Source organism: Castor canadensis, chromosome 8, assembly GCF_047511655.1.
Source record: "Castor canadensis chromosome 8, mCasCan1.hap1v2, whole genome shotgun sequence".
Classification (NCBI taxonomy): Eukaryota; Metazoa; Chordata; class Mammalia; order Rodentia; family Castoridae; genus Castor; species Castor canadensis.
The window spans coordinates 41,112,069-41,124,794 of record NC_133393.1 but is presented as its reverse complement, the minus strand read 5'-3'; the positions used below and the strand labels follow the sequence as shown (position 1 = coordinate 41,124,794).

Below are 12,726 nucleotides of genomic sequence, written 5' to 3'. Positions count from 1 at the left end.
CACTGAACCTGAACTTTGTGGTGTAGGAGCTTTTATTCTTGGCTATGCACATACCACTGGAGCACAAAATATAAGACTGTGAGCTCTACAAGCGCTCTACAAACACCAGATTAAGTTCCATCTCAACAAAAGGATGAGAGATTGCTTCATGAAGTGTAGGCTTTGAAGTGAGTTTTAAAGGCTAGGTAGTATTTAAACCTGGGAGAGTCAGATAAAAAGGAGACTCCAAGTAGTATAAACACATCATGATAGAATAATACTGTATTTTAGTTAACTGGGGTGTACAGACAATGAGAAAAATAAGTTAGTACCAGATATGCAAAGCAAGAGTTAAGTGGAGCAATTCCATAGGCAATGGGGAGTCATGGAGTATTTAGGAGCAGGGCATAAGCTGTTCACAACTGTGCCTTAGGAAAATCAAGCCAGCAGCAATGAGAGTGGAATGACCAGTTGAGAAACCACATGACCAGTTGAGAAAGTTGAGAAGCTATTTAAAAAATGCCCTTACTAGCTGGGTGCTGGTGGCTCTTGCCTACAATCCTAGCTACTCAGGAGGCAGAGATCAGGAACATTGTGACTCAATGCCAGCCAAAGCAAATAGTTCCTGAGATCCTATCTTGAAAAAAACCAATCACAGAAAGAGGCTGGTAGAGTGGCTTAATTGGTAGAGCATTTGCCTAGCAAGCATGAGGCCATGAGTTCAAACCTCAGTACCACCAAAATAAATAAATGAAGTGATATATTTAAAATAAAAAGCCCTTACTAGGTGTGTTAGTAACTGTTATCAAATATAAATATAAATAAGTTTATAGAGAGAAAAGGTTTATTTTGGTTCAGTGTCAGAGGTTTCAATTTTCTTTTGGGCCTGTGGTAAGGCAGAGATGTATGGCAAACCCACTCACCTCATGGCCTGGTTGTGTAATAAAAGGGTAAATGGGGAAGCTGGGGTTCCATTTTCTTCAAGGACATGCCCTCGATGACCAGAAAACCTTCTATTAAGCCCCACCTCTTAAAGTTTTCATCACCTCCCAACAGTGCCAAACTGGGGACCAAGCTTGAACACTCCTTTGGGGGACATTCCAGATCCAAACTAAGGTTATGAAAAATGAAAGTGAGTAAGAGGGTGGATTTTAAACCTAAATGCAAACATATCATTAACAGAACACAGCAAATGGCCAAAGTAGGGAGAAAACAGTTTCCTCAGGCCTGTGTCTACAAATGTGAGTTTCTGAAAGAACACAGAATTCTCCCAGTCTAAAGGTTTTGTTTTCATTAAAATCAAACTGTTCCAGTGAATGACTTCCTGTTAAATAAGTTAACTGAAGCCCCTTGTGATTCTAAGATCTCCATCAGCTGACACAACAGGCAGCTTTGGAGGATTCCTGGCCCGATGCTGTTGGCAAGCTGTCATGGATGAGACGGACAATGGCGTGGGTCTTGGCGGCGCTGGGTATCATCCATGGGAACCTGGACTGGGACCAACAGAGCTCTTAATTTCCAAGAGACTTCATTATTAATCATGTTCAGTTTTAATATTTGCTAAGGCAGCCTCATAAAAAATATCAAAGAGATGCAAGGCAGACCGTGTGAGTTGTACAATGCATGTATTTTTCCAGGGCTAAGTTTTTTTTTTTGGTGGGGTTGTGGTACTGGGATTTGAATTCAGGGCCTCACACTTACTAGGCAGGTGCTTTATCACTTGAGCCAAACCTCCAGCCCTTTTTCTCTGGTTGTTTTGGAGATAGGGATTCGCTTTTTGCCCAGGCTGGCCTGGACCTTGATCCTCCTATTTTATACTTCCTGCCATTGCTGGGATGACATGTGTGCACCACCATCCCCAGTCACTAGTTGAAATGTGGTCACAAACTTTTTGCCTGGGTGGGCCTGAAACTAAGTTCCTCCAGATCTCAGCCTCCCATGTAGCTTTTAATCTTGTGAAAGAAATTTTTAGGTCCACAGGGTCTGGTCCTTGCCACTGTCCTGACATAACTTCCTGCTACCAGGCATAAACACCCTGAATTCTGACCCTGTGGAATGGAGCCCTGAGAACTTGAGAGGTTGACTCTGCCTCTCAGTGCCTCACAGCTGTTGCTTACTCCACCTGAAGTGACCTCCTTCCATTGTTGCCCCAGGACTGGTGTGATCATTTCCTTCTTGCTGCCCCAAGTATGATTTGTGAACTGCTGTAGAGCACTCATTGCCTGGGTGGTCACTGCCTGTCACCTCCATCCTCTCCTCTGCAGCTGCCTTCCCTCAGGGTTGAGCCACCCCTTGCTCATCTCTGGATTTCTGGCCTGACCTAGGGATTGCACATGGAGGAGAGGTGACACTTAGGCATACAAGAATAGAATCTTTGAGTTGGCCAGTGTGCAACAGTTAGCTGGCTAATGTCTAATACTGTGGATTTTCCTGTTCCTGATGTATCTGTCCTCACTTTGACAGATCTATGGCTCTGATTACAGGCTGACATGTTGGGCCTATTCCTTGGCCTTCATCCAGTCCTTCTACTGATTTAGATTCCTAAATGAATTCTGTTCCAGCTCTTTTGTTGGTAAGGAAGAGAAACCACTCAAAGGAGACGGAAGAAAAGAAAAAATTGTTATAAGGACATTATTTTACAGCATCCCAGGGCAGGAAATGAATGACAGTGGCTATCTGTGAATTAGAACTGGGAACCGAGAGGCCATCGGGTATCCCTTCCGTAAGTGTTTACCCTGTGCCCACTGCACCAGGGGCTGTTCTAGAAGTACGGGGGCCAGTGTGAGAGGGATGGGGGAGTTCATGTGGTCGGGGAGCTCACATTCTGGAGGGTGTGGTGTAGATAAGGACAATGCAGAGGTGAGCAAATGGCAATCGAGACGGTATTTTGAGAACAATCTAAGAGGGCAATGTGATTTTGGTAAACCAGCTGCGAAAGTTCCTTTGAGAGGTAATATTGAGTAAAGAGCCCAGAGGCACAAAGGAGACAGTTTTGTGAACCTGTAGGAAAGAGCATCTGAGGTTAGGAACAGCAGGCAGAGGACAAAAAACGAGTGCAGTTGATATGTTCCAAGACCTGAAAGCAAGTCCACCAGGACCTTGTGGGGTGCATAGGAGCCTTGAAGACAGTGAGTTTCTCTCTCTCTCTGTCTGTCTCTGCAGATGCTTATCTTCTCCCACTTATTCGCTCCAACCCAGTGATCAGTATGGCAGCTAGCCATAGCTGTGTATCATAACATCGCAGCTCTGTCCACTTCTACCAAGTGATATCAGGCTCTCCTTTCAGGTACAGCGATCAGATTAGCCAGCTCTTCTCCCTTGACACAGAATCCCCACGGCAGGCCAGAAACCTGCCAGGCATTTTTGGTACATTCCTCTCTCTTAAGTCCTGGAGGAAGCCCCTTCCCAAGGACTCTCTGCTTTTCCTCCAAAGTGCTTCTTTAATCTTCTTGCTTCTTTTCTTCTACACTGTCACCCATCACACCTCAGTCCAACATGAATCTACTCATGTCTCTTCCTATTTTCATCTTGCTCACCACAAACCCATTCTCCAGAAAATAGAATGGTTGGTTCTTAGAAAATCGCTGATTGAGGGATGGCTGCTGCTGTGGTTTGAATGTACCCCCCAAATTTCATTATTCCCCAATGCAAGAGCATTGAGAGGTGGGACTTTTAAGAGGTGATTAGGTCATCAGGACTCCCCTCTCATGAATGGATTAATTTCACTGTCACAGGAGTGGATTGGTTATGTTGGGAATGGGGTCTTGACAGAAGATGAGTAAACCCCATTCCTCCTCACATATGGGTGATCTCTTGTTCTTCTGCCTTCTGCCATGGCAAGATGCAGCAGGAATGTTCTCACAAGATGTGGGCCCCTTAACCTTGGCCTTCCCAGCCTTTGGAACTATAAGAAATAAATCTCTGTTCTTTATAAATTACTCTGCTTAGATATTTTGTTATGGCAGCACAAGATGAATTAAGACAGGGGCTGGTGGAGCGACTCAAGTAATAAAGCACTCGCCTATGTAGCATGAAGCCATGAGTTCAAATCCCAGTACAGCAAAAACAATTCAAAATAGACTAAAGCAGCCGTATTCATGGACGTGATGAATATTTGGGATGAATTTTCCAGACTATGCCTCCTTGTTGGGAAATTTGATACATCTCTGGGAGAATATAAAGTGAGATATTATTGATGAAGGCTTAGTTTTCTGAGTGGTTTGGAGTCAGAAACTACCCTTCTAACCCATTGCTTTGTGATTCAATGACAGTTTAGTGGCCGTGAATTTGTGCCAGTTCTTAGAACTGTGTTCTTTTTCTCCTTCAGCCTCCCCACTTCCTTTGCTGGCTACTTACCTGCATTACTATTGTTAGCTGCTGGTTACTATTGTGTAAAATAGTGATCTTACTCTACTCTCTAGAACAGTTCTTCCTAAGAGTGGGAGCTACAGCTGGTAAAGTGCTCTCTGACATCCCTGTGTTAGGCGGCCTCATTTAATAACTAAAAACACGGGATGCTCAGGGAAGCTTGAATTTCAGATAAACACAGTGATAAATGTTTTAGGAGGTGTATATCTTACATATTGCATGTCCAGTATTTATCTTCCCTTTGCTACAGTGTTCTTCACTTGTTCTAAAGTGTGCAGAGCCAGTTCTAGAACTGCCACATGGGGTTGTAGTTAACATATCTATGTCTGGGTATTCCCTGATTCCCTGTGATCTGTGGTCATTTAATCAAGCAAGGTATGCTCTCATTTGGATGGTGAAGCATCAGGGGGAAAACGTGTGTCTTTCCTTTGACACGTTACATACATTATCCATGAAGAGCCTGCCTGGTCACAACACCCTTGGCTTGTTTTTGGTGTGTGGAATTCTTCATTTATGATGTTCAAAAAATCTAGTCACTAAGAGGGCCTTTGAAATAGTTTTACTATCAGAATAATGTGCATAGCACACAATTTCCCTTTGATACCTCCTCCAACTTCTTGCTCCTGTAGTCTTGTGGCTTTAGTGTGTCATGGAACATTTGATCAACGAGTTTTCCTGAATGATCTAACTCACATTCATGAAATCTTTACTGGAGTTAAGGGCAGTCAACACCTCATCTTATAGAAACAAACCGCTTCCATCTACCAAGAACTAATTTGCAGTGTGCCAGGGATCAATAAGTAAACGAAGCATGGATTTAAAACAGATACTGTTGGAAGTGCTTCATATTCTGGCACACTTTGCCACTGAATTGAGCTAAGCTGTGAGTGCGGGAAGGCTGAGGGGCATCACTGAAAATTGATGTGAGCTTCTGCTTTCTGGTCCAAGAAAAGGAAGCAGTGCCTTCACACTGGTGTATTTCTTGATTCAGTCGAAAGTTGATTTGTTTAAAACAAAATTTACTTGAACCATATTAAAGTACATCCGAAGTTTACCTTAATGCAATCTGATCAATATCAAATTAATATTTTGGCTGAATTCCTGTTGGATGTCTCCATAAGGAACTCTTGGCAAAGAACTGTGACATAGGAATGGGGCATGGCTCAAGTTGTAGAGTGCCTACCTGGCAAGGGCAAGGCCCTGAGTTCAATCCCCAGTACTGCCAAAAATAAATAAATAAATAAGAACTGTGATGACTTTCCTTCCCTTCCCTTTCCTTCCTTTCCCTTCCTTCCCTTCTCTTCCCTTTCTCTCTTTCTTGTTCATTTATCTTTTTAACTTCTTTCCATGCCATTTTCACCATTGACAAATAATTCACATATATTTTTAGATGTGGTGCACAATAATCACAGGGGATGATAAATGATGAACAAGACTGTGCCTCTCAATCCCGTTTACTTTTGTCTATATTCTCCAAAGTCATTAGAGGGTACATTTCTTTAATAAGTGGCAGCTTTTCTCATTCTGATATTGATACACTAGATAGCTTGGTGGTCCAATGTATCACCACTATTGATTACTGTCAGTATTTTTAATAATCCCTACTTTCACAGCAAAAATACTGTATAATTCAGCTTATTTTTGTGGAGTGGATTACGGAGAGGAGGCCTGCTCCTTTGGTTCTACAAGCAGTTATGGGATCATCTGGCATTGATAAGAAACCTGGATGTCCTTTAAGTTCCTTATCACTAAAGCCATTAAAGGATACCAGATCCCCTTGTAAAGCAACACACCACACACGGAGCACGTTTCACATTAAGTGAAATTCTTGTTCTTTGACAGCATCTTTCTTTATTTCTCTTAGAGATTTAGGAAGAGGAAGGAATTGAGAATGTCAGTTGGGTTCCTCTTGATTCTTTGAAACAAATATGATTTAAATTGCTCTCTGTGACTGTAGGTTGGTAGGTGCAAGGGACCACCAAGCCTCCTTCGAACAAAGATGCCCATACCGCTTAGATATGCATGAAGGGCTATGTTCTTCTCTCCTTGCAGGGATAGGATAGTCAATATTTGCTTTTACAGCAGATTTGCCAAGTGCCTTATGTGGGGCCCTGGGAGAAGAGGAATTAGTAAGTTCTCAATTTTCAGCTTGTATAGCTTCGACTAAGAGTGTGCCTTTCATTCTCAGCATTTCTGAGTGGTTAGAGCTGGGTTTTTCAGCCAAATTTAAAAACATTTCCACGAAGAAAACTAATTTTAAGACTGAACAAATATTTTCAAATAAATTTTAAGACACAAACAAGTGCTTTTTAATGTGTTTTGAATGTGTTCATATCACCTCATTAAACAATGTCAGAATATGGCTGGAAGGCAGGGGTTGAAGGAGGTGTTGTTTAATGAGATTGCAATGAGAGAACATCGAAGCTTGCTTGTTTTTCCTCTGCCTATTCCAAAACTCACAGCTTAATGGGATAAAAATACATTTGAGCCCAAGTTTTCAAATAATTTTAATACAGCATAATGAAATCCACCAAACACTGGTTTGAAAGAGGGAGAGGAAGGGAAGAGTGAGGATATGATGGAGGGGGTGAACTTGTTCAAAGTACCCTGTACACATGTATGGAATTACCACAATGAAATCCCCTCGTGTTATTAGGGTATGCTAATTTAAAAATAAAACTTAGAGTTAATGATTTTAAGCTATTTCTTTATATATATATATATGGCAGTACTGGGGTTTGGACTCAGAGCCTCATGCTCATTAGACAGGTGCTCTACCACTTGAACCACCCTGCCAGCCCATTTTTATTTTTGAGATAAGAGTATTTACTTGTTTGTTTGTTTATTTATTTAGAGTCCTTCTTTATGTATAGGCCATTCTGGACCACTATCCTACTATTTGTGCTTCTCTGTGCAGTTGGAATGACAGTGACAGGTATGCATCATTGGGTCCAGCCCTTGGTTGAGATGGGGAGAGTCTCTCGAACTTTTTCCCTGGACTGACCTTCAACCTTGACCCTCTTGATCTCTGCCTCCCAAGTAGCTAGGATTACAGGTTTAAGCCACCACATGCAGCTTCTTTTAGTTTTTTATTTTGTCAAGAAGTAAAGCTTAACACATGTTCTTTTCCATTTTATCAAATCTGTAATGTATTAACAGTCTAGTAATTCTGCTACTGGGATACAGTATGCAATAAACATCAGCTATTTTTATGATTTATAATTGAGAAAAAATAAGAATTTGGGTGGACAAAATCCACCCAAACAGAAAAAACAAAAAAATTTTTACACAAATTCTTCAGAAGGGCTGTATTATTTACTTTGCATATTAAAGATTCAATTATAATAAATTGATTATAAACTACTTGAAGCCAGGTGTAGTGGCTCAAGTAGTAATCCTAGCTACTTGGGAGGTGGAGATTTGGAGGATAGCAGCTCAAGGCCAGTGCAAAAAATCTGTGAGACCCCCATCTTAATCAGTGGCTGAGTACAGTGGTACCGGTCTGCCATCCCAGCTATGTGGGGAGCACAAATAGGATGATAGCAGTCTAAGCCATCTTGGACATAAAGCAAGATCCTATCTCAAAAATTACTAGAGCAAAAATGGCTGGTGGAGTGACTCAGGTAGTAGAACACCAGCCTCCCAAGTACAAGGCCCTGTGTTCAAACTCCTCTACTGCCCAAAACAAGAACACTTGAAGATATTTGCTGTATTTTTGTTAAACCTGGAAAAATTAATATTTATCATGAGGACATTATTATGAGTACTAATCTAGTAATTAAAACATGATTTATTTTGCTCTCAGCATGGTTCAAAATAGCTCTTTGATTTTTATGATTTTATATCCAGCTCAGGAGCAAAGGAATTAAAATTTGATGACTTAGTTATGTTCCAATCAGACCGTTTAAAGGAAAGATTGTTACACACAGACTAACCTGAATTGATAGAGGTTTATAATAGAGCAAGTGCGAGACCCAACAAACTATGACAAAATAATAATAACTACAATTATTCAGCATTGTGTCTGATCAGGCACCCTGCTTAGAAATTTATGTGCACTCATCACAACTCACTCAAGTGCATAGACTGTTATGAATCCTGTTTTTTAAGTGAGAAAACTGAGGAATGCATGTTACTGAATTGCCTGAGGTCACATAGTTGATAAACAGTGAAGCTGGAATTCTGACCAGGTAATCTGACTTTAGAGTCTGCATTAAAATCTTACAAGATATAAACACGAGTATAATACATAAATAGTATGCATACAATAGTTTTCAAATAAATCAAAATTATCTAACATAAATTGCTTTATTATGTCACATTTGTGAACTTGGGACCGTGAATGAGGGAATTGTATTCTATTTTAAGTAATGGTTAAGAATAGTTAATGTTTTTTACTATATTTTACCATAAACACTAATTCTAAAATGTCCAATATGTCACACAGGTAACTAAAATTTTTCCATGTTAAGAAAGTCAAAAGAAACAAATGTCATAATTTTAATAGCATCTAATTTAATTTTAATAGTATTAATTTAAATAACTAAATATTTATAAAGTAATATTAAATTTAATAATATTAAAATTTAAATTTAATAATATTTACTTTAAATTTTAATATATCTAATTTAACTCAATATATCAAAAAATAATTTCAATATGTAATCAATATAAACATTAATGATATTGCACCTTTTAAAAAAAGTTATTGCTTGAAGTCTTCAAGATCTGTCTTTTATTTATTTATCTGCTGTTTTTGAACATGTCAATTTAGACTAGTCAGTGGCCACTATCTAACCCCCGTGTGGGTACCGGCTTCTGTACTGGACTGTTTAGCTCCAGAGGACCTTTCTAGGAATGTAAATTCATTATTTTAGTCTCATTACAAAAATGGTGAGACTAAGAAAAATCAGAACCTGTAAGCTCTGGTAACTTCATTTTTAGTTTAGCTAACTGGACTAAAGGCTGCCACTTCACCTGTCCAGATGACTCCCCCACCCCTGCTGGCCAGTAAGAGGGTATATTTTAAAAAGATGGCTTCCTCATAAGCTTTTAATTTTGTCTAAGAAATAGAATATGGCAAAAACCCTTGGTCCTTCCTATTATTGCTTATACTCTCTCTTCAACAAAATTAGAGATAAGGGCAAAATAGTTTCTGCTGGGTATGGAGGGGGTGAGGGGGAGAGGGAGGGGGCGGGAGGCGGGGAGGGTAAGGGAGGGGGCCTGGGAAGGGAGGAGAAATGACCCAAACATTGTATGCACATATGAATAAAGTAAAAATTAAAAAAAAAAGAGAATAGAAGCAAACCTTAAGATTAAGCTTAAATATGAATGTCTAGAAGAATCCCTCAGAAGAAAAAGGTAGGACCCGGTCCTTAAGGAATTCACCAAGTGGGTACCTCATGCTCCAGGTGGATTTTCCCAGCCCTTCAGCATTTGAGGGTAGGCACGGCCAACTCAATGCCTCTTCTCTCTCCTGTATTCATTTTCCTAAGGCAATAATGCATAGGTCAATGAACAGTTACAAAGAATCTTTTTTGATTCTTCATTGATAAATTACTAACCATTATAAAAGACACTGAGCAAGCTAAACAATGACTTGTATATACTAAGAAATAATAGTCCTTCCAGTCTTATTCTAGTTTGTAGTTACCTCTCCTGTTCTGTTCTCTTGTTTTCTTCCTCTTTCCTTCCTTCTTATCCTCCTCTCTTTCACCTGTCTTAGCTCGTTTTGTAACACTATAACAAAATTCTTGAGACTTGGCTTTATAAAGGAAAGACGTTTATTTTGGTTTAAGGTTTTGTAGGCCCAAGAGCATGGTGCTGGCATCAACTTCTGGCAAGGGCATCATGGCAGATGACATCACTTGGCAGGTACATGTATGGAGGTGAGAAAGGAAGCAAGGGAGCTTCCCCGCTCTTGCAGGAATTAATCAACTCTTGAAATACCTATCCCCCTCCCCTGAGAACAGCACCAATCTCTTCACAGGAGCAGTCAAGCCCCACCTCTTAAAGATCTCACCATCTCTCAATAGTGTCATTTTGAGGATCAAGCTTCTAGTACTTGACCTTTGAGGGACAAACCTTATCCAAACCATAGCACTGTAGATATTTAGATTTTTTTTTGCACAGAATGTGGTCATCTCAAACTTATTGTTCTAACACCTTTATTTTTCTTTCAGTACAAAATCACAATCTGTCTATGTGTTGTATGCGTGTTATTCTTTTTAGTGGGTGAATAGTAGCATCCATTATTGGATATATATTCTTTTTAGTGGATGAACAGTATTATCCACTAGTGGATATATATATATATAAAATTGGTATAGATGCCAATTTTATAGTGCCATGTCACTACTGGTGGCATACAATTACAAATTTTTACTATTTTTACAAATTTTTACTATTACAAAGGAGCCACAATGTGCTTCCTTGTATGCCTCTCATTACACATTTGTGTGTTTCTGTATAACAGATCTCTAGAATTGAGATAGTTGGGGAAGTGTATATGCATTTTGAATTTTGGTATGTATTGCCAAATTGCTCAATGGCCTGTCAGAAAGGCCTCTTTTTCTTGATTTCATCTGGACATACCAATATTCTCATTATAGGAAAGTGGCCAACCTTTCTGAGGAATGAAGTGCTTTCGTTTTCTTTCATAAAATGGATCTCATATTTTCATGAGATAATACGTATGGCTTCAATTGGCAATAACCTCATTCTACTTTGTTGTTTCTCAGATAGGGAGCAACTTACAATGACATCCCGGCTATTTGGAGTTTTATTATAAGTTATTGAGATTCCTTCGGTAATTCACAAATGCCAGAAAATAAGTTTCATCATTCCTGTACTCTGAAAGAAGATAGTGTAGATTTTGGATTAACTGATCTTTCAAGAAAACAGTATGATGACTCACGCGCCCCATGGTGGCTGCTCCGTAGCTCTACCCTTTAAAGGAAGCGTGACCCCAGGGTCTGCTAGTACTTTTCCCTTCCTCTCAGAAAATTTCCCTAGGACAGGTCGCCTAGCACGTGCAAGCACAGCCTCTCTCCTCTCCTGGGTGCCCCGGCCTGAGTCGCACCAGCCCTTGGCGCAGAGTCACTGGGCACGCATGGTGGATGCTGAGCGGTCACAGCCTCCACCAGGTTGCCTGGCAGTGTGGCAGCTGCTGAGATCCACGCTGCAGCCTCAAAGTTGGTTTCAGCGGGTGGGATTCCAAGTGTGTCCCGCGTTTACCCGCAGAGTGAAGCCTCTGCCCTTCTCCCTCGGAGCCCTCAACAAGGCAGGTGCGGGGTTGGGTTGGGTTGGCCCGAGGCCAGGTCCAGTGGAGGCAAAGCTTGGGGAGATCGGGCGGGGGAGGAGGAGGAGGAGGAGGAGGAGGAGGAGGCGCGGCGTCCCTTGGCAGCTCCGTGCGTGCTGCGGCAGTGGCAACAGGAGCACCGGATACCAGTTGCTCCATACTTTGTCACTTTGCATTGCTCTTTCTTCTCCCTGAAGTGAATTTCCATCGCGAGGGGCCAGCTCTGTGGAAGACAGGTGTGGCGGCGGTGGGGATGGACGGGCTTTGGGATGTCCAGCGTGGGAAAGAAAGGCGTGCCTGCTGGCGCGGGGATGAGAGCCGGCTGCGGGCGCTCTCTCCCTAAGCCTTCCCTGTCGCTGCGGAGGGACCGGTGATGTGGTGAGCAACACCGAGACCCGGGTGGTGGTGGCTAACTGGGGCAGGGGGAAGATCCTTGTCCCCTCAGAGCATCCAGGTGGTGGAGAGGAAGGGCGCCTCCGCCCCGCAGGCCCCGCCAGGTCCGGGACCCTGGAGCACCGGGGTCCGCGCTCCCCCCGGGGCCCCGGCGGTTGCCATGGTGACGCAGGGTCGGCAGCTCGGCGCCGCCGAGACAAAGCCGCCCGCCAGCCCGCTCCGCTTCGCGCCCGAGCTCCTCCTCCTCGGGCGCCGCTCTCCTCCTGCCCCCTTCTCCCCCTCCTCCCTTCTCATCCCTCGTCCTCCGTCCTCCTCCTCCCTCGTCCCTCCTCCCTTCTCCGCCGCTGCCGGAGCGGCTCCCCGGCCTCCCGCCGCCACCGGCCAGGTAAGGCGCGCGCCCGCCGCGGCCTCCCCCGCCCCGCGCCCCGCGTCCCGGGACCCGCCCGCTCGCAGCCCCGGACGGCGCCCCGAACTCGGGGGCCGCAAACTTCGGCCGGGAGCCGGGCCACGAGGCGGAGCCTCCGCGCCATCCCCGGGCCGCGTCCCGGCCAAGTTGCGGGGTGCGGAGGCGCTCCGAGCCGGCTCGCTCTGTCTGCCTGTTCTCAATCTCTCTCTCTCTTTCTCTCATCTCTCACTGTCTCTGTTGCTGCCACCGAATCTCTGTCTGAATCCCCCCTCCCCACTCC

The 12,726-nt window shown here is 43.0% G+C and overlaps 1 protein-coding gene across 3 annotated transcripts in view; it reads left to right on the top strand.

Annotated features, from left to right (window-relative positions):
* Positions 1-11,762: 11,762 nt before the first annotated feature.
* The window catches only part of Rnf182 (ring finger protein 182), a 54,598-nt gene continuing 53,634 nt past the window's right edge, over positions 11,763-12,726 (top strand). The window contains exon 1 of one of the 3 annotated variants that reach the window (XM_074082878.1): positions 11,763-11,883. The gene's annotated coding sequence lies outside the window, so the exon portion shown is untranslated. Of the gene's footprint in view, positions 12,026-12,292; positions 12,426-12,726 lie in introns of those variants that run through there. The other 2 variants (XM_074082879.1, XM_074082880.1) reach the window with 2 other exon arrangements.